Raw genomic sequence first — 22,571 nt, 5'->3', positions numbered from 1 at the left:
GCCTGGTCCCAACTGGTACTTTTGTACTATGGGTCTTACCATTCACACAATACAGATGTAACCACATACAGTACGCAACATGGCTACAAAAGCAGATCAGATGTTGGAATCCTGTACCGAGTAACTCATCTCCTAACTCATCAAATCCTGTCCACCACTGACAAGACTCAGGTCAGTAGTGTTATGGAATGCTCTCCAGTTGTCTGGATGAGGACAACATCACCAACACTCCAGAAGCTCAAAACGATAAGTATTCAAATGCGCCCAGCTATGCCTGTCTTATTGTTGGTTAAGTGGATCAGTCCTCAGTCCAATCCTACTCATGCATCCCTCCCCAACTTTTTCCATTACATTGACATATGCATCAATACTATATCCTGATTTCCTCAGAACTGTCAATTTCACCATTTTCCTACATTTAATTATCTGTTATCACCTGGCACCATTTCTGGTGTAAGAAAGTGATAACTGAGGTCAGACACTGATCTACAATTTGCTGAGTCACAGATTTTTTTTCCCCTGGAGGCCCCTGTAAGATCATTCTGTAACAAGGAACTAATTCTAAATGCTGCAGTCTCCTCTTTTGTTTTTTGATGGGAACTGATTAATACTTGCACTGAAAACTCCTTATATGTTGTTTGTGTCTGTTTATTTGGAAACTTAACAGTCATGTGTTGTTCAGCTTGTGATACCAAATTGTCTGCACGAGTAATCTTCATTGAAATATTAGAGTCACCTGAATGACCACACATTTATAGGAGCTTGTTAGGTGACATAAATGTTAGGGATGGATCTGTATAAACTTCCTCTCAGATGGAAACATTACAACAATGACAAAGGATCCTAGTCACCATCTTCACAACAAGCATTCTTTCTATTTTTGTTTCCTTTAAATCTCAAAATTCTCTACGAGGTTCACTGTGTGAATGTCTCTGTCCATGAGAATTCCTTTACATGTCTACTCCTCCTCTTGTAGCTTTCCAATAGATATCTTATATACTCTGAAGTCCTTGTTGCACACCTTGATTAAACCATGGAGGAGATGAAGCTTTGAAGAAGATGCTGGGAGAATGCCAGATCTCTGGCTATGTTTCAGGATAACAAATAACCATTGAAGTTTCATCATTAATGACTGTGATTCACTCTCCTTGAGTAGCAAAACAGCATGCCTGAAGTCAGAAAACATGAAAAGGACCTGAACGACACTCTTCATGTAGTGGGTATTGCCCAGATCAGCAAGTCCCATCTTTCCTGCATCCAATCTCGTAACAATTCCAGAGTACAAAGCTTCTAATGTACTATTTTGTGACATTCACACATTCTGACACAGTAGCTGTTTTGTTTTACTTCATTTGGAATTGGTAAATCCTTTAGTGCTTGTATGACAGAATAATATAGGTCAGGGAAGGCTGAAAAGCAGAAGATCATGCAATGCACAAATTCAGGTATTTGTTGTCAACAACACATATGACAGTTGGACTCTTCTTTGGAGGTTGATATCATGGAATGCATTGTATCACAAGCAGTGCATTCCACACACCCACCACTCTCTAGGTAAAAAACTTGCATCTGGCATCCCTGTTGTACCTTTTTCCAAGCACCTTGAAACTCTGCCCTGAGTGTTAGCCATTTCAGCCCTGGGAAAAAGCCCAGCAAGTTATTTCAGCACAGCAAGTGCTCCTGCTCTTACAACTGGGTAAAAGCGCCTTGATAGCACCCAATGAATTACTGAAACTGAGACTTCAATTAAAATGCTGAACTTTTTCACAGTAGCCAAACATTTCAGAAAACCAATTATCCACTTAATAATGTTATTGGCAAGGGGCCATCAAAGCCAAACAGTCATATTGGTCAAAACAGTCACCCTTTCTATATCCATTATGCAGTCATCATTAATCAAGTTTTCAATGATCCCATCCATGATTTCCAATGGCGTATACTGAACCACAGTGGTCAATGCATTTGATGATCCACCAAATACATTCACATCCTTCTAGAACTATGTTTCACTCAACAGAATCAGGTAGGCCTCTTGGAAGCAGGAGAAGGTGTCTCAGAACCTCAAGGAAGACACTGATCCTAGCATAGGGTCGAGCAGCTCTGAATGGTGTCAGATCACCAGTTAATACAATTATTATAAAGATGTAACCATGGATAACCAAGGATGGTCTACACTCCAGGATGATTGAGTGCTTTGTAGGAAACTGGATTTTGTCTGCCAGTCTGATGTCCAAAGTATTCCCTGCTGAACCAGAGATGACCAAGGCTCTCACAGAATACTTATGCCCCTAAGATAATAGGGATGGTAAAACCACTCCGAAACTCAATAAAGTGGGAGGAAGTCTTGAGACTAACCATTACAGTTCCTCCCTCAATGGATGGTCCTTGGAGTTTTCCCAACAGCTCAGAGCAGGTAACACAGAAATGGCCAGACTTACCACAGTGTAAGCAACATCTCTACCTTATACATCACTCTCACTCTGCTGGGGAGACCCGGGCTCTTCCAAGTTCCATGGGATCTTCAAGAGATGAATGCGGAATATATGTTGGTTATCGGATTGAGGTACTGGGGTAGGCATTGGGTAGTTCTGAGTACCGGCCTTCCCGTTGAACTCACAGAAACACATAACACAGAACACCTACAGCTCAGTTCAGGCCCTTCAGCCCACAAAGCTGTGCCAAACATGTCCTTACCTTAGAAACTACCTTAGGTTACACATTGCGCTCAATGTTTCTGAGCTCCATGTGCAGTAGTCTCTTAAAGGACCCTATCGTATCCGCCTCTACCACCATCGCCAGCAGCCCATTGCATGCATTCACCACTCTCTGCGTAAAAAACTTACCCCTGATATCTCCTCTCTACCTTCTTTCAAGCACCTTAAAACTGTGCCCTCTCATGCTAGCCATTCCAGCACTGGAAAAAAGCAGCTGACTATCCACAAGTTCAATGCCTCTCATCATCTTCTCCTCCTCTATCAGGTCACCTCTAATCCTCCGTCACTCCAATGAAAAAAGGCTGAGTTCCTATTCTCATAAGGCATCTCCCCAATCCAGGCAACATTCTTGTAAATCTCCCCTGCACCCGTTCTATGGTTTCCACATCCTTCCTGTAGTGAGGCAACCAGAACTGAGCACAGTACTCCACGTGGGGTCTGACCAGGGTCCTATACAGCTGCAGCATTACATCTCGGCTCCTAAAATCAATCCCATGATTGATGAAGGCCAATGCACTGTATGATTTCTTAACCACAGAGTCAACCTGTGCAGCAACTTTGAGTGTCCTATGGACTTGGACACCAAGATCCCTCTGATCTTCCACACTGCCAAGAGACTTAACATTAATACTATATTCTGCCATTGTATTTGACCTGCTAGAATGAACCAACTCACACTTAACTGGGTTGAACATCTGCCAGTTCTCAGCCCAGTTTTGCATCCTATCAATGTCCCACTGTAACTTCTGATAGCCCTCCATAGTATCCACAACACCCCCAACCTTTGTGTCATCAGCAAATTTGCTAACCCATCCTTTCACTTCTTCATCCAGGTAACTGAGAAAGATCACAAAGGGCAGGGGTCCCAGAACAGATCCCTGAGACACACCACTGGTCACTGACTTCCATGCAGAATATGACCAGTCTGCAAACACTCATTGCCTTCTGTGGGCAAGTCACTTCTGGATCCACAAAGCAATGTCCCCTTCGATCCCATGCCTCCTTACTTTCTCCATAAGCCTTGTGTGAGTGATTTTGTCAAATCCCTTGCTGAAATCTATATATACTACTTCTACTGCTCTACCTTCACAGTAGCCTGTGGTACATCTCAGCTGGTCCTGGTGACTTATCCAACTTGATGCTTTCCAAAAGTTCCAGCATAGTCTCTTTCTAAACATCTGCATGCTCAAGCTTTTCAGTCTACTGTAAGTCATCACTACAAATGACAAGCTCCTTTTCTGTAGTGAATTCTGAAGCAAACTACTCGTTAAGTACCTCTGCTGTCTCCTACAGTCCCATACACACTTCTCCAGTGTTACACTTGATTGGTCCTGTTCTCCCATGTCTTATCCTCTTGATATTCAGATGCTTGTAGAATGCCTTGGGGTTTTCCTTAATCCTGTCCGCCAAGGTCTTCACATGGCCCCTTCTGGCTCTGCTAATTTCTTTCTTAAGCTCCTTTCTGCTAGCCTTGTAATCTTCTAGATCTCTAAAATTACCTAGTTTTTTGAACCTTTCATAAGCTCTTCTTTTCTTCTTGACTAGATTTACTACAGCTTTTGTACCCCACGGTTGCTGTACCCTACCATCCTTTCCCTGTCTCATTGGAATGTACCTCTGCAGAACTCCATGCAAATATCCCCTGAACATTTGCCGCATTTCTTCCATACATTTCCCTGAGAACATCTGTCCCCAATTTATGCTTCCAAGTTCCTGCCTGATAGCCTCATATTTCCACTTACTCCAATTAAACACTTTCCTAACTTATCTGACTTTATGCATCTCCAATGCTACGGTAAAGGAGATAGAATTGTGATCACTATCTCCAAAATGATCTCCCACTGAGAGATCTGACACCTGACCAGGTTCATTTACCAATACCAGATCAAATAGAGCCTCTCCTCTTTTAGGCGTATCTACACATTTTGTAAGGAAACTTTCGTGAACACACCTAACAAACTCCACCCCATCTAAACCCCTTGCTCTTAGGGACATGCCAATCAATAATTGGGAAATTAAAATCTTCCACCACGAGAACCCTGTAATTATTACACCTTTCCAGAATCTGTCTCCCATAGAACCATAGAACCATAGAACATTACAGCAACAAAGCAGGCCTTTCGGCCCTTCTTGGCTGTGCCAAACCATTTTTCTGCCTAGTCCCACTGACCTGCATCTGGACCATATCCCTCCATACACCTCTCATCCATGTAGCTCTCCAAGTTTCTCTTAAATGTTAAAAGTGAGCCCACATTTACAACTTTATCTGGCAGCTCATACCACACTCCCACCACATTCTGTGTGAAGAAGCCCCCCCCCCCAAATGTTACCTTTAAACTTTTCCCCTTTCACCTTTAACCCATGTCCTCTGTTTTTTTCTCCCCTAGCCTCAGTAGAAATAGCCTGCTTGCATTCACTCTATCTATACCCATCATAATTTTATATACCTCTATCAAATCTCCCCTCATTCTTCTACACTCCAGGGAATAAAGTCCTAACGTATTCAACCATTCTCTGGAATTTCTCAAGTCCCGGCAACATCTTTGTAAACCTTCTCTGCACTCTTTCAAACTTATTAATATCTTTCCTGTAATTTGGTGACCAAAACTGCACACAATACTCCAAATTCGGCCTCAGCAATACCTTATACAACTTCACCATAACATTCCAACTCTTATACTCAATACTTAGATTTATAAAGGCCAATGTACCAAAAGCACGTTTTACTACCCTATCTATCTGAGATGCCACTTTTAGGAAATTTTGTATCTGTATTCCCAGATCCCTCTGTTCTACTGCACTCCTCAGTGCCCTACCATTTACCTTGTCTGTTCTACCTTGGTTTATTCTACCTTGGTTTGTCCTTCCAAAGTGCAATACCTCACACTTGTCTGTATTAAACTCCATCTGCCATTTTTCAGCCCATTTTTCCAGCTGGTCCAAATCCCTCTGCAAGCTTTGAAAACCTTCCTCACTGTCCACTACACCTCTAAGCTTTGTATCATCAGCAAATTTGCTGATTCAATTCACCACATTATCATTCAGATCATTGATATAGATGACAAGTAACAATGGACCCAGCACTGATCCCTGTGGCACACCACTAGCCACCGGCCTCCACTCAGAGAAGCAATCCTCCACTACTACTCTCTGGCTTCTCCCATTCAGCCCATGTCTAATCCAATTTAATATCTCACCATGTATACCTAGTGACTGAATCTTCCTAACTAATCTCCCATGTGGGACCTTGTCAAAGGCCTTATTGAAGTCCATGTAGACAACATCCACTGCCTTCCCTTCATCCACTTTCCTGGTAACCTCCTCGAAAAACTCTAATAGGTTTGTTAAGCATGACCTACCATGCACAAGGTCATGTTGACTCTCCCTAATAAGTCCCTCTCTATCCAAATACTTGTAGATCCTATCTCTACTACCTACTACCGACATCGAATTTACTGGCCTATAATTTCCCAGATTACTTTTAGAGACTTTTTTAAACAACGAAACAACATGAGCTATCCTCCATCCTCCAGCACCTCACCCGTAGATACTGACATTTTAAATATATCTTCCAGGGCCCCTGCAATTTCAACACTAGTCTCCTTCCAGGTCCGAGAGAATACCCTGTCAGGTCCTGGGGATTTATATGCTCTGATTTGCCTCAAGACAGCAAGCACCTCCTTCTCTTCAATCTGTATAGGTTGCATGACCTCACTACTTGTTTGCCTTATTTCCATTGACTCCATGCCAGTTTCCTTAGTAAATACAGATGCAAAAAACCCATTTAAGATCTCCCCCATTTCTTTTGGTTCCATATCATAGCCAACCACTCTGATCTTCAAGAGGACCAATTTTATCCCTTACTATCCTTTTGCTCTTCATATACCTGTAGAAGCTCTTTGGATTATCCTTCACCTTGACTGCCAGAGCAACCTCATGTCTTCTTTTAGTCCTCTTGATTTCTTCCTTAAGTTTTTTTTTTGCACTTTTTATACTCCTCAAGTACCTTATTTGCTCCCTGTTACCTATACATGTCATACATCTCTCTCTTCTTCTTTATCAGAATTCCAATATTCCTTGAGAACCAAGGTTCCTTATTCTTATTCACTTTGCCTTTAATCCTGACAGTAAAATACAATCTCGGCACTCTCAAAATTTCTGCTTTGAAGTCCTCCCTCTTACCAATGACCTCCTTGCCAGGGAACAACCTGTCCGAATCTACGCTTTTTAGATCCTTCCTCATTTCTTCAAATTTGGCCTTTTTCCAGTTTAGAACCTCAACCCGAGGACCAGATCTATCTTTATCCATGATCAAGTTGAAACTAATGGTGTTATGATCACTGGAACCAAAGTGTTTTCCTACACACACTTCCGTCACCTGCCCTAACTCGTATCCTAACAGGAGATCTAATATTGCATCCTCTCCAGTCGATACCTCTATATATTGATTTAGAAAACTTCCCTGAACACATTTTACAAACTCTAACCCATCTAGACCTTTAAGAGTATGGGAGTCCCAATCAATATGTGGAAAATTAAAATCCCCTATTATCACAACTTTATGTTTCCTGCAGTTGTCTGCTATCTCTCTGCAGATTTGCTCCTCCAATTCTCATTGACTATTCGGTGGTCTATAATACAACCCCATTAATGTGCACGTACCTTTCCTGTTTCTCAGCTTCACCCATATGGCCTCGGTAGACAAGCCCTCTAATCTGTCCTGCCTGAGCACTGCTGTAACATTTTCCCTGACTAGCAATGCCAACCCCCCACCCCCCCCCCCCACCCTTCATTCCTCTGCCTCTATCACGTCTGAAACATTGCAACCCTGGAACATTAAGCTGCCTGTCCTGCCCCTCCTGTAGCCACATTTCACTAATGGCTATAATGTTGTAATTCCATGTGTCAATCCACACCTCAGCTCATCAGACACAGCTTGGAAGATTGTTACCACCAGACACAACCCTTCTATTTGTGACTTTGCATGAAATTTTAACATCATTTATTTTCACTCCCACTCCACTATTTGCTCTGGCATTCTATTTCCCACCCCCCTGCAAATCTAGGTTAAACCCTCCCCAATAACACTAACAAACCTCCCTGCAAGGATATTGGTCCCCTTATAGTTCAGGTGTAACCCGTCTCTCTTGTACAGGTCCCACCTGCCCCAGAAGAGGTCCCAATGATCCTGAACTCTGAAAACCTGCCCCCTACACCAGTTCCTCAGCCACGTGTTCATCCTCCAGAGCATTCTATTCTTACCCTCACTGGCACGTGGCACAGGTAGCAATCCTGAGATTACTACCCTTGAGGTCCTGCTTTTTAACTTCCTACCAAGCTCTCTATACTTACTCTTCAGGACCTCCTCACTCTTTCTTCCTACGTCATTGGTACCGATGTGTACCATGACATCTGGCTGATCACCCTCCCACTTCAGAATGCTGTGCATGCAATCAGAGACATCTCTGACTCTGGCACCCGGGAGGCAACAAACCATCCAGGAATCTCTGTCACGACCACAGAACCTCCTGTCTGTACCTCCTACTATCGAGTCCCCTATCACTACCACTCTCCTCTTCTTCCCCCTCCCTTCTGCACTGCAGAACCAGACTCAGTGCCAGAGATCCAACTGCCGCAGCTTGTCCCAGGTAAGTCATCCCCTCCCCAACAGTATCCAAATTGGTTATACTTATTGTTGAGGGGAATGGCCACAAGGGAACCCTGCTCTGCTTGCCCTTTCCTCTTCCCTCACCTGACGGTAACCCAATTACCTGTGCGCTGCTCCTTTGGCGTAACTACCTCCCTGAAACTACTATCTATAAACTCCTCATTCTCTCGAATGATCCCAAAGTCATCCAGCTCCTGCTCCAGTTCTCTAACGCAATTTGTTAGGAGCTGCAACTGGATGCAATTCCTGCATGTGTCATTGTCAGGGAGACTGGAGGTCTCCCTGACATCCCACATCCTGCAAGAGGAGCATTCCAACATCCTGTCTGGCATTCTCTCTTCTCTAAACCAACAAAACAAAACAAAACAAAACTTCCTGTAACCTACCCTCGCCTCTGCCTGTTCATGCCAAAGCCTGTTGAGCCAAAGCCGTCCCACTGTGCTCCCTCTCACTCCTCTGCCCACTCTCAACACTGCCTGCTGTATATGGTGGTCTTCTTTTTAAACCTTTGGCGCTCTACGTCACACGTTTGTGCAGTCCAGCGTCTTTTCCCTAAGCAGTTTTTTTAAAAATGACTTCTCTCCGAGATTGCTTTACTCCTTCACTCTCAGCCTCTTGCTCCTATCTGCTCCTCGATGTCCCTGTTACTATTGAGTGGTCTATAAAGAACACCCAGTAGAGTTATTGATTCCTTGCTGTTCCTAACTTCCACCCACAGAGATTCCATAGACTATCCCTCCATGTCTTCCTCCTTTTCTGCAGCCGTGACACTATCTCTGATCAACAGTGCCACGCCTCCCTCCCTGTCCTTTCTGAAATATCTAAAGCCTGGCACTCAAAGTAACCACTCCTGCCCCTGAGCCATCCAAGTCTATGTTTTAGCTACAACATCATAGCTCCAAGTACTGATCCATGCTCTAAGCTCATCCGCTTTGTTCATAATACTCCTTACATTAAAATAGACACATCTCAAATCATCGGCCTGTGCATGTCCTTTCTCTATCACTTGCCTATCCTCCCTCTCACACTGTCTCCAAGATTTCTCTGTTTGTGAACCAACTGCTTCTTCCTCCCTCTCTTCAGTTTGGTTCTACCCCTAGCAAACTCTCCCCAATAGCCTCAGCAAACCTCCCCGCCAAGATATCGGTCCCTCTTGGATTCAAGTGCAAACTGACCTTTTTGTACAGGTCACTCCTGCCCCAAAAGAGGTCCCAATGATCCAGAAATCTGAATCCCTGCTTCCCTGCTCCAATCCCTCAGCTCTGCATTTATCCTCCACCTCACTCTATCCCTATACTCACTGTCACATGGCACCAGCTGTAATCCCGAGATGACTACCTTTGCAGTCCTGTTTCTCAACTTCCTTCCTAAGTCCCTGTAGTCTGCTTTCAGGACCTCCTCCCTTTTCCTGCCTATGTTGTTGGGACCAATATGTAGCACAACATCTGGCTGTTCACCTTCCTACTTCAGGATATCATGGACACAATCAGAAACAACCTGGACCCTGGCATCTGGGAGGCAAACTACCATCCGTGCTTCTTTCCTGCGTCCACAGAATCGCCTGTCTGACCCCCTAACTATAGAGTCCACTATCACTGCTGCCATCCTCTTCCTTTCCCTACCCTTCTGAGCCACTGGGCCAGACTCTGTGCCAGAGGTACAGAGGTACACTGTTGCTTCCCCCAGGTATGCCACCCCCGCCCCCAACAGTACTCAAGCAGGAGTACTTATTGTTCAGGGGTACAGCCACAGGGGTGCTCTGCAGTCTCTGACTCCTGCCCTTCCCTCTCCTGACTGTTACCCACTTATCTGTCTCCCCAGGCCCCAGTGTCACTAACTGACTATAGCTCCTCTCTATCACCTCCTCACTCTCCCTGACCAGATGAAGGTCATCGAGTTGCATCTCCAATTCCCTAAGGCGGTCCCTAAGGAGCTACAACTCGACGCACCCGGCGCAGATGTGGCCGTCCGGGAGGGTGGGAGTCTCCCAGACTTCCCACATCTGACACCGAGCACTGAACACCGGCCTCACCCACATACTTCTTGTCCGTAATCTGCACAGATAACCTACCTCGCCCCAACCTATTATCGCCAAAGCCCTGTTGAGCCAAAGCCTTCCTACTCTGTCTCCCTCTACTCCGACACCCTCTTGAAAAAGCTGTCTCCTTTTAAACTCTTCTCACTGTTCTCACTGGCTGATGTCCATGCGTTTGCGCAGTCGTGCCCCAATCGCCACATCACCTCTTTCTTCTAGAAATATGGTTGTCAATTCTTATGGCCGTGTCCATAAATTCCTCCAAATATTCTACCTGGTCCCTGGTTGCAAGAACATCTTAATGCTGGTCATTTAATCCCTGTCTGAATAGAGCAATCAGATTCTCATTGTCCCAACCACTCTCTGCCACGAGGATACGGAAATCAATGGAATAGTCAGCCATGGATCGCACACCCTGATGCAGCTGGAGGAGTCTGCTGGGTGTCTCTGAACCCCAGCAGGTTGAAAAAATGTACCCTCCCCCAACTCTTAGGAAGAAATTTGTATCAGAACACACAGGAGCATCTTTCTGTCATAAAGCTACTGCTCATGAAAGGGCCCTGGCCAAGAAGAGGGAAATTATATCGGCCACCTTACTCCTGTCTGAGAGAACCTTCCAGGTTGTAATTCAACGACAAGAGAGCATTGATTTAAGAACCCACGGTAAGAATCAGGTTTTCTGTTGTATTGCTCCAGAGCCTGCAGGTTAATTGACTCTACAGAAGTTCTGGAAACATGTAGCAGGACACACAGTGAATGCACAAAACCAGAGTCCTTCCAAAATGATAATGAAAGTATTTCCCAAAGAAGCTGTTCATGTCTTCCAACTGCTAGTCCAACAGCCTGTGTTGTGCAAAGTTAATCAGTCTCTACTAGTTTCATCTCACATACACCTGTGTACAAAGTATTTATTTTTGTTTCTTCAGACACACTGCATGGAATTGGCCCTCCCAGACCTTCACCCAGCAACCACTGATTTAAACCTAACCTAAATTAACCACAAGAAAAATCATCTGCAGCCCCAGCAGGAAAAGAACTGTTATTTTAAGGTGAGGGACTGGCCAGAACTTAGCCAAGACGTTACTATCTGCCTTTTATATGACATTACCCAAATATTATAGTTTCTGTTCTACACTTTTTTACTTTAAGAATTGATCAGGCACTGGCTGTTTAAAGGGACATTATCTTTGATGCTCTCCTTGAATTGTGACATTCAGATCAAGAACTGCTTCAGAAATTCTGTCATGTTGGTTGTCTGAGTAACTTTACCTCCCAGGTTTATTCACTGAATTTGGAAGGAAATGTTAATCAGGGCTGATGGTTTAATTGGGTGGTGGTGAATTACATTTTCAGAGCTTGTTTCCCTTTCTATTGCAATCAAAAGAACAGAGGAATGAAGCTAAGCTGTGTTTTCTCCATGCTGAGACCTCATCAGTGTTGGGTTTGGCTAGTGCTGCTCCCAGAATCTCTACTGTGCTCATCATTCAACTGGAGTAGATGCCCTAGCTTGCCAGTGTAGAACGTTCAGGGATGTGCTGTGCTATGAGGTTATAGCTTATGGGAGTACACAATTCTGCTGATGCTGATAGTCCAGAGAGCCTCATAGATGCCCAGCACTAAGCTATCAGTGCTGTTCTGGATTTATTCTCAGTCATGTCATTCAACATCATACATTAGAGGGAGTCCTCGATGTAGACAAGGTGCACACATGAGGCTGCTTAACAAGTTAAGAGTCCATGGTATTACAGGAATGACACTAACATGGATAAAGCCGTGGCTGATTGGCAGGAGGCAAAAAGTGGGAATAAAGGGAGCCATTTCTGGTTGACTGCCAGTGACAACTTGTGCTCTGAGGGGATTGTTTGGTACCGCTTCTTTTCTGCTATATACCAATAACTTGGATGACAGAATTGTTGTTTTTGTGACCCAATAACTCGAAAGAAGCTCAGTGTCATCCTGGATGAGTAGCCCTCTTGATTACACCTCCTGGAATAACTCCTCCATACTTTCAATCATTCCACCACTGCCCACAGTGGCTGTGGGGTGGAAAATCTCCAGTTATACACTCAGATCCTCTGACTGTACCTCCCAAATGGTGGCCAAGGCCACCAGGTGGGACAAGTGCAGACGATGTAGAAGATCACCACCTCCTCAGGCCCCCTCTCAAACTGGCATCCTGGCCTGAATGTATCTCCAGTCTTTCAATTGACCTTCTGGAACACCCTCCCCAACATCACAGTGAGATCACCTTCCTCAGAAGGATAACAGTCCATGGTTTACCACTCCATTGAGGGATGGGTAAGTGATATTGGTCTTGACAGCGATGCCCAAATCCCAGGAATGTATTTTAAATATTCAAGAAATCTACATAGACCAAAGTTGGTAATTTACTGAATCATTTGTTCACAGATTTTATGTCCTAAAACTTTGATCTTCTCATACTGAAAATTTAATGATTTTTTTCTTGGAATATAAATATTGAGAATGGGGGGAGCTAAGAGAGAATTGATAGACTTGCTGATGGGGGTACCTTTCACGGTCATACATCTGGTTCCCGGTGAGACTTGCAAATGCAAAATCACATGCAAAACATCCAGCCTTGCTTTTTGCATCTGGTTCTCCCAATATGGCCTCTCCTGCATTGGTGAGACCAGACACAAACTGGGCAATCACTTTGCTGAGCATCTGTGTTCTGTCTGCCATGACTATCTAGAGCACCCAGTTGCCAGCCATTTAATCTCTGAGCCTTTTCCTACACTGGCGTGTCTGCTCAGCCTCGTCCTCTTCCAGGTTGATGTTAAACACAAACTAGAGGATCATCACATTCTATGCCACTTGGGTAGAATAAAACCTAATGGCATGAGAACTGAATTCTCTAATTTCCAGTCAACTTTCCTGCTCTCTTCCATTTTTCTCTTTTCCTTGTCTACCCATTTTTCCTAAGCTCTCCCCATCTTCTAACACTCAATTTCTGTCCCTTACTCTACCTACAACATCTGCCCATGCCCCATTCACTTATTCCACTACGTCTTCCCTCCTTCACACCATTCACATTGATCCATTTGTCACTTGTCACCTCTTGCTCATCATTCCCTTCACACCTTTAACTGGATATCTGCCCTCTTATCATTCAGTCTAGATGAAAGGACCCAACTCAATACGTCTACTGTCAATTTCTTGCAACAGATGCTGCCTTACCTGCTGAATTCCCCCAACATCTTGCTTTTTTTTAAATTTGTTTTTCTGCTTAGGACAAGTTAACCCACTCATCCCAGAAATTAACCTCCAACTTACTCTATGCTTGCCAATCCAGTGCCCCATGCACTGTCCTTCCTTCCTTGTGTCAGACAGACTTTCTCAACTCATTTCTCATCAAGCTAATCAAAAAAAGTTTGAAAGGATGTACCTGCAGGCTCAAGAATCTCTTCTGCCTGCAGTTAGAAGATAATTGAATGATTCTCTAGTACAATAAGATAGATCCTTGACCTTGCCATCCACCTCATTCTGATCTTGCACTAATTGTCGACCTGTACTACACTTCCTCTGAGGTTCCTACACGTTACTGTGAATTCCATTATTGTATTTCCTTGTACTACTTCAATGTGCTGTGTAATGGTACCTCAGTGCATGTGACAATAGTAAATCAATTCTGGAAGTGATTGAACTTTTGATCTCATGAGTTGGGGGGAAGAAGATGACCGATCTTAAAACCTGCCTTCTTCCATTTTTACATACAAACCAATCTGCAAGAATCTGGCTCTTACGGATAATATATATAACTGAATTAAACTGATTCAGTTAATGTGCAAATGAGTGTACATTGATAACACAATTTAAAAAATTAATTTCTGGAATTTGGGCATCACTGGCAGGCCCAGTATCCATTGCTGAACCTGTGAACATTGGTGGTGAACTGTACTGTTACACTGTTGCTAAACTGGTGTATGTATTCTGACAGTGATGTCTAAGAGAATGTTCCTGAGCTTTGGTAGTGGACCAGTAATACGATTCCAGGACGTGATAGTTAGCAAGTTGGAGGAGACCCTGCAGGTGGTGGTGCTTGCCTGCATCTGCTGCATCCCTCTAGGCCAGTGACTCCCAATGGGGGGAGTTATGTTTCCTAAGAGGGCATTAGGAGAAATAGAAGTCATTCGGGATGCATTCAATAGGTTGGTAGTAGAGTCGTAGCTTCTTATAACATTTCTAAAATGATAGCAAAGTGTGGAAAATCTCATACTATTAGGGAAAATTTAATAATGCCTGCTGTATCAGAAGTGATCACCGTTACTCTCAAAATAGATACCAGTACTTTGAAATCAATTCCTCTGAGTAATAATTCTGTAGCTACTTGTAATGATGAAATGAGTGAAGACGTTGATTATCAGCTATGCACAGAGCTACAAAAAACTGAATTTGGGATACAACCGGATGAGTTGACTATACAAAACAACGAGGCATTGCTAATGGCCTATGTACGGTTTATCAAAAATGCAAAAATTTATGAAGAGAATCTCTTTTGTAAAAAGATAAAAACAAATAACAACAGAGAATTAATCTATGAGCTCAAAATGTATTTTGAGGATAAAAGTATTCCAAATAGGAGCATGATTTCTTGTGCAACTTCTGCTACTTAAAATGTTTCTTCAAACTTTTTGACACTGTGGTTGAATTTTTGCTCAAAGTTGACAAGAACTTGGGAAACAAGATTAAACTTCTACATGGAGATGTGGCATACCTAGACAATCTGTATGACAAAATGAGCATTCTAAATATGAAACTGCAAACTACAGGGTGAGAATTTTAATGTAATCCAGGCAAGAAGTACTGAGCTACTTCTATCAGAAAATTGGAAATATACATGTAAGCAAAACACTGGGAGAAGAATGTTTTCACAGTTTCCCTACATGGAAACTCTCTTTCACAGACATTGATTTGCAAGAGTACTGCTTATACCTGCAGTCACTGAAGAAAGATTTTCAGAATCGATTCAAGGATTTGAACAATCTGTAAATTCCAGACTGGGTCATTAACCCATTTCTTTGCAAGGTGGAAGAACAGGAAGAGAACTTGTAAGAAGAAATTATCAAAATTCAGAATGATGAAGAAGCAAAAATGCTTTTCAAAAATGTTGGCTTTTGTGATATGTGGCTACACTTTCATACAAAGTTCCCTGGTCTCTGGAGAAGAACCAATTCGGTCTTCTTTGCACTTCCATCCTCCTACCTTGTTGAAAGTGGCTTCAGTGCAGTGAACCACATACAAAAAAAAACCTGAAACTGTTTGGACGTTGTTACATGAGGAGACATAAGGCTTTTGCTGTCACAACTTGAAGCAGATATTTCAGCTCTTGCTCGAAACCATCAAGCTCAAGGATCACATTGATATCAAGGCTGCTGTACAGTGTACAGGTACTGTGTTTGCAAGGTTTAAAGACAAATAAAAATTTAAAGCAGACTCGATTTTCTCATGTCAGTCTATGATAGATATGTTTTTAAACTATGGGGGTGCCAGAAAGTACATTGTGGCTAAGAGCAGGGTTAGCAAGTATGAAGGTGCTTTAGGGGAGGCATTGTGCTAAAAAAGATTGCAGAACACTGCTGTAGGTGGTCTAGCTGGTGGTTGAGAGGTTGAGAGGAGAATGAATAACTGAAGTACACCTTGTAGAATTTCCACACTGCTGCTGCTATGGGAAGAGTTGGAGGGAATGAATATTTCAGTTAATTTTGGAGGTACTATACACAAAGGCTGCTGCATACAGGGTGATGCAGAGATTCTTGAGAATTGATGGGATTGCATTCATCCAAGTAAGTGGAAAATATTCCACCAAATCTCTACCTACGTAATATAAAAACATGTAAATATCTCTTGTGATGCCAAGAGGTGAGTCACCCACTACAGAATATCCAGCCTTTGAGCCAATCCTGGGACAATGATATTTATTTCAATAGTCCACATTATTTTCCAGTCAACGTGAACACTTGGGATATGCGTGCTGGAGCATTTAGCAATGTTAATGTCATTGAATGTCAAGACTAGGAAGTTAGATTCTCTGTTCTTGGAGATAGTCATTGCCTGACTCGATGGGTGCAAATATCACTTGTCACTTATCAGCCCATGACTGAATGTTGTCAATCTCTGAGTGACATACAGGCTGGGACTGAAACATTAGCTGAGGGGGTACAAGTGGAACTCAACATTCAGCAAATGTTTGTGAACACCCCACTGCTGACTTTATGATGGGAGGAAGGTCACTGTTGAAACAGCTGGAATGAGTATACTTCCCAGAGGAACTTCTACAATGATGATAAACCCAAGAGATGCTGCAGATGCTGGAAATCCATCATCCTGCGGAAATGTCCTGCTTCTGGGTAGCTTGATATTACATTAAGCAAAGTGTGACTCCAGCAATAGACAAGAGCAGGAGAGACAAAATGGCCATTTCACCCTCACCATCCTGGGTGTGTCTTGTCCTAAGGACTCTCTGGAGGTGGGAGCACAGTGGTGTATCAACGGTGGAGGAGAGCTCTTGGTGTCTTGAGCTTTGAATCCAGACACAGTGAAGTCTCATAACATCAAGAGAAACATGGATATGGAGAACTCCTCCTGATGACAATCTCGTGGCCTCCCTCCATGGATGAATTAATGTTCCCCATGTTGAGCAACACAGAGTAAGTACTAGTAGAAGCAAGAATACAGAATGTTTGCTGGGACTTCTATGGCTGTCACCAAGAGTGGTTGGGTTTCAACAACACAGACTGAGTTGGCCAAGTCCTGAAGGACAGAGCTTCATGTGAGAGCCTGCAGCAGGCAATGAATGAACAACAGCAGAGAGAAACATACTTGACCTCAACCTCACCAATCCACATTTGGAAGATTCTTCTGTCAATGATCGTACCGGTAGAAGTGATTACCCAGAAGATGTAAAGTAGATGGCAGTGAACAGAAGCCATAGTCTACAACTCTCTTCATTTCTTTAATGGGGGTGAACTGACTGTCGCTCAGTTAAATTATCAGACCTCATTAAGATTTCTTCCCTTGAAATTCAGTGAACAAATCTGTCAAGTGGAGTTAATCTGACAACCAACATGGCACAGTTTCTGAAGGAATTCTTGTTCTCACTGCCATAACTCAAGGGTAGCACCAGGGATCATGTCCCTTTAAAGGTCATGTGCTTCCCAGATACTTAAAATAATATCAGGTAGAACAGAAACTCTAATATTTGATATAAATTACAAATGTAAGCATTCTGGGCTGTCCCTCTCCTTAGAATAACAGCTCATATCCTGCTGTGGCCACAGATGTTTGCTATTTTCATACCCAGGCAGCAGCTGCTCTAAACTGAACCAAAGGTATTTTTTATTGCAAGCCAATCTTTATTTATAAAATTGATCATTAAATTGAGTTGTTTCTCCGACATTAACATTAATATCCAATTTTCCATGGAATACTTTCTCACTGTTACATTCCAGGCTTCCTCCATTCATAGTGTAAACTGCTGCAGGACCAACTCCCAGCAGCCTTGCCTCACCCAATCAACCATTTTATATTGAAATGAGTGCAGCTGACCTTCAAAGTAGTATTTTCATTCCAAGGATCAGAAAATCTTGGTTAAATTTTATCAATGACTGGAATTTTGGGTCTTAATATTCTACAGTTCATTGATAACAAGTTGGAATATTATTATCAGATTGTATTAGTGTATTCATACTATTGAAAATATTGGACTCTATAGAGTGAAGCAGAATAACTTATGTTTAAAACACTGGAAGCAAACAATAGTATTGTCTAAACAATAACTGGTGTTCACTGATATTTACAGTAAGTTTCCATGTTAAAAATTTTGTGTCAATATTTTCTATAAGGGGAATGTTTCTGAATCAGAACTATGTTTAATATCACTGGCATACATTATGAAATAGGATGTTTTGCAGCAACATTATGTTACAATCCATAATATTTTAATAAATTACAGATTTCAATAAGGGGCACATAATTTTTCTCACTTGTTATGGGTGGTGTGTTCGTCTATTTCTCTGTCAATCTTGGGTCCTCTACCAGAGGCCTGGGAGCTTGAGGGTTCAGCACAGCATCCTTGCCATCCTTAGCAGTGCACTCTTCTGGACAGGCATCTCAGATGTTGTTCTTGGGCTTGGTTGGAGCCACTCTCCCAGTCCAGGAGTCACAGCTCAAAGTGCACCTATCACCACCGGAATTACTCTGGCTTTAACCTTCCATGTTGTTTGTATCTGCTCTTTCAAGCCCTGGTATTTCTCCAGCTTCTCATAGTCCTTCTTCCTGATGTTACCATCATTCAGGAGTGCCGCATCTATTAGCATTGCTTTCTTCCGTTCCTTGTCCTGTATTACTATGTCTGATTGGTTAACCAATACCTGCTTATCAGTCTATATTTGGAAGTCCCACAGGATCTTAGCTCTGTCATTCGCCATTACATTCTCAGGTGTTCTTCATTTGATCTTGCGGGTGTCCAATCAATTCTCAGTGCAGATGTTCCTGTACACAGTTCCTGCAACTTGGCTGTGTATGCTGTCCCTGTCTGAATCTTACACTCTGATACTATGTGCTGGATGGTTTCAGTTGATTCCTTCCACAGTCTACATCACGAGTCTTGTTTGGTTTAATAGACCCCTGCTTCTATTGCTCCTGTGCTCAGTGTCTGTTCTTGTGCAGCCATGATCAGCACCTCTGTTCTGTTCCTCAGTCCTGCCATTTCCAGCCATTGGTAGGACTTTCTTATGTCAGCCACCTCTGATATCTGGAGATGGTACATTCTGTGCAGCAACTTGTCCTGCCATGGCCTCTGGTCCTCTGGCTCTGCTTCACCCACTTCCATTCCCATATCCCCTGCTGCCTGAGGTATTCTCTAAGCAGGTTATCCTTAAGGACCATCTTCCTAACATATTAACAGAAGTTTCACGTTTCTTCCAGGACAGTGGCCTTGACACTTCCAAGACCTCATCCTCCTTTATTGCAGCAGGTGTGCAGTCACTCAATATTGGACTTCTGGAGAAAGCACCATGTATTGGAGATTGTTTCTGGGTCTTGATGTCAATGGCTTCCAGCTTGTTCCTTAGCCAGCACATTATTGCAGCTGGGTTTCTGATAACTGGCAGGGCGAATGTGTTGATGACTCTGATCGTGTTCTTCCCAATCAATCTTTAGGACCTTTCTCACACTTTAGAAGTACTTGGATGTTGCATCCTTCCTTGTGACCTCATTGTGGCTTTCATGTGTCTTCAGGATGTCCAGGTATTTGTAGCTGTCCTGAACATTTGGTATGTCACCATCAGGTAACTCGATTCCTTCAGTATTGATGAGTTCACACTTTACACACTCTTTACACACTTTTCCAGTTCAAATGACATCCCAATGTCTCTGCCGTACGCTCTTGTCAGGTGGATGAGTAAGTCATTGCCTCTTTCATTTCTGGCATACAGCTTGAGGTCATCCATATAGAGGTAGTGGTTGATGGTCACTCCAACCTTCAACCTGTTCCCATATCCACACGGAACACTCAAACTCCCAGGCCTCTGGTTGAGAACCAGAGATTGAGGGGAAAATACACATATAGACCACCCATTGGGGAGAGAAAGAATTATTAAGATTAAACTAAACAAGTAGTAAAAAAGAGAGGGAAAAATACTGTCGCAGTATTCAGGGATTCATTGTCCATTCAAGAACATGATGGCAGAGGGGAAGAAGTTGTTCCTGAAATATTGGGTGTGTATCTTTCGGCTCCTGTACCTCCTCCTTGATGACAGCATTTGGTAGAGGGCATGTCCTGAATGATGGGACCTTAATGATGGATACTGTCTGTTTGAGTCATCGCCTTTTGAATGAAACTGAAAACACTTTCCAATGCTGATCCCTCAATGACTGATATGTGCTACTTCAACTTCCCCTTCCTGAAGTCCACAACAATTCATTGTTCCTACTGATGTTAATGTGAGGAGGGGAACATCAGTCAATTATCAGCTTTATGAACTGCAGAAAAACAAGAAGGTTTTTCTTGGGAGGTGCCAGAACTAAATTCATTGTCTCAGACTCACAGGTCATCATAAGAGGGTAAATAATGGTGAATCAGAATGGTTCTCTCAGAAAGTGAGGCCATTTGGCCTGTTCACCTCAGACCAGCTCAATATTAAAAACATTACATGACCCAGCCTTTCTCCCCACAGTCCAGCAGTTTCAGATACTTAACTGGCTCCCGTTTCAATATAACAATTAAATCTCCCTGCACTAATATCTTGGCTGAGAGATAGAGATAAATAAAACTCAAGTGAACTCATGGATGGCCACACATCACATACCATTTTTCGAACTCAAACCATTCATGTTTACACTACTTTCTCCCAAAGGCTAAACATTCAGGAAACTCCCTAACACATTACATTTGTAGAAATTTTTCTGCGGTCCAAGACTAGATATTTTTATCTATTTCCAAGTAGGGAGTGTTTGTAGCTTGGAAGAGAACTTTCAGGGGACACCTCCTGCTTCTTCTGACCTTGTGTACTTGCAGTTGAGCTGAAAGGTTTGAAAGGAGTTGTTACAGTAACATGGGGAAGTAACAGCAGGATATTTTATAAGTGGAACACACTAAATATAACCTGTGGTGGATAAAATGAAATGTTGATGTTTGTTTGTTAAAGCCTATCACGGTCCTGCTGACCTATCTCCCTGCACCAGTCTGCCTGGTCATCTCCTAGTCTCCCTGCTGCACACACTCACTTTAGCTGCATGATGACCAGCTCCTGAAGCCTTCTGCACGTGAAACATTCAGCCTTGTGGATGGACTGTTGTTGCCCAAGCTCTAAATTCAGCAGATGTGCTCCTTTAGCTAAAAATACTTCCTGTACCTGTCATCGTCCAGAACACAGGAATTCTCCTGAGGCCCAACATTGTCCAGGGTGTCCATTCCCATTGCTCTAAGATTCCCTGCCAGAACTTTTTCTACCAGACTGCCTCTACTAACAAGGAAAACTACACTTGAAACACCATCACTATAATATGACTTTGTAAAGTACTGTTTGGTCTTGTCTGGCAAGCTGGAGAGAATTGGGCTCTGAGATTTTTAAGGGCACCATAATTGGTGAATTTTTAATTATTTTCCTTTTTTTTCAGTGACTCACTCTTTGTCATGCAGACTCTGGGTGTTTTATGTTTAAACTTGTTAAACTTATCACTGATAGGCTCGGGGATTCCATGTTACTCTTAATATTTAACCCAGTTAGTGCCAATAGCAGGGTCCTATTTTTGAGAATGTCATGTCTTGTGATGTTGCTGTTGGAATTCTTCAGTATAAACTCTGATTGTCATCTCTACGTTGGACTCTGTCTTTCCTCAGCAAGTGGGTTCTGACATTGTCAGCACACATTCTGACTGACTTATGACCTGACTTACTCAACAGACGTTTAATTTCCTGGGTGTTTGAAGAAGATAAATGCATGTGTAAACTCACTGGTACAGTGTCACCTGTGCTCCGTTTCCTCCAAGTGCATTGTTCCAGACCCTCGGACTCTGGTCAACCTCAAATATTCCACATCCTTGGAATGTGGCTGTCACTGGCAAAGCAGACATTTGTTGCCCATCTCGTTCTACCAAGTGAAGATGATGGGTAAATGCCTCCTAAACAATGGGCTATGCTGCCAGGCCACTGCAAACGACATGGTGTGTGACTGGAGATGGGCATGGTCAGTGAAGATGTCACCCAAAGCATTTTTGTTCCGAAGTAAACTTCATTTATAATAAAATATTTACAAGAACAAACATTGCAATGCCTTTTTATGCTTTAAAAAAAGCATTAAGTAGTGTTCAGTTAAATTCCTTCAAGCCACTAAATCTATTGTTACTTAAGTAATCTCTGCTGGGTGCTACACTTAGGGCAATAACTCAGGAGCTTCCTCACCATACCCAGTCACTCCCTGTCCCATAACAAAAGAACCTGCTATGTGGTCCTTCCCCACTGAACCCTTATAAGTGGCTGCACCAAGCATCCAGTTGACTGGGACGTTCAACGGCCAGACCCATCCTTCTCAACAACCGGTACAGATAGAACCTCAATAATGATACTTGGTGCCCACATGCTTCAGTTCCATACACAGTCTGAAGCAGCAACACATGAATGTTCTCAACGCGG

General features: G+C 43.0%; 1 pseudogene; it reads right to left on the bottom strand.

Moving 5' to 3' along the window:
• Positions 1–422: 422 nt before the first annotated feature.
• LOC140739648 (ubiquitin carboxyl-terminal hydrolase 35-like) lies at positions 423–21,356 on the bottom strand (annotated as a pseudogene).
• Positions 21,357–22,571: the final 1,215 nt, after the last annotated feature.

This window comes from Hemitrygon akajei, chromosome 16 (assembly GCF_048418815.1).
Source record: "Hemitrygon akajei chromosome 16, sHemAka1.3, whole genome shotgun sequence".
NCBI classification, from domain to species: Eukaryota; Metazoa; Chordata; class Chondrichthyes; order Myliobatiformes; family Dasyatidae; genus Hemitrygon; species Hemitrygon akajei.
The sequence above is the reverse complement of the archived record's forward strand: the minus strand, read 5'-3'. Positions and strand labels throughout refer to the sequence as shown.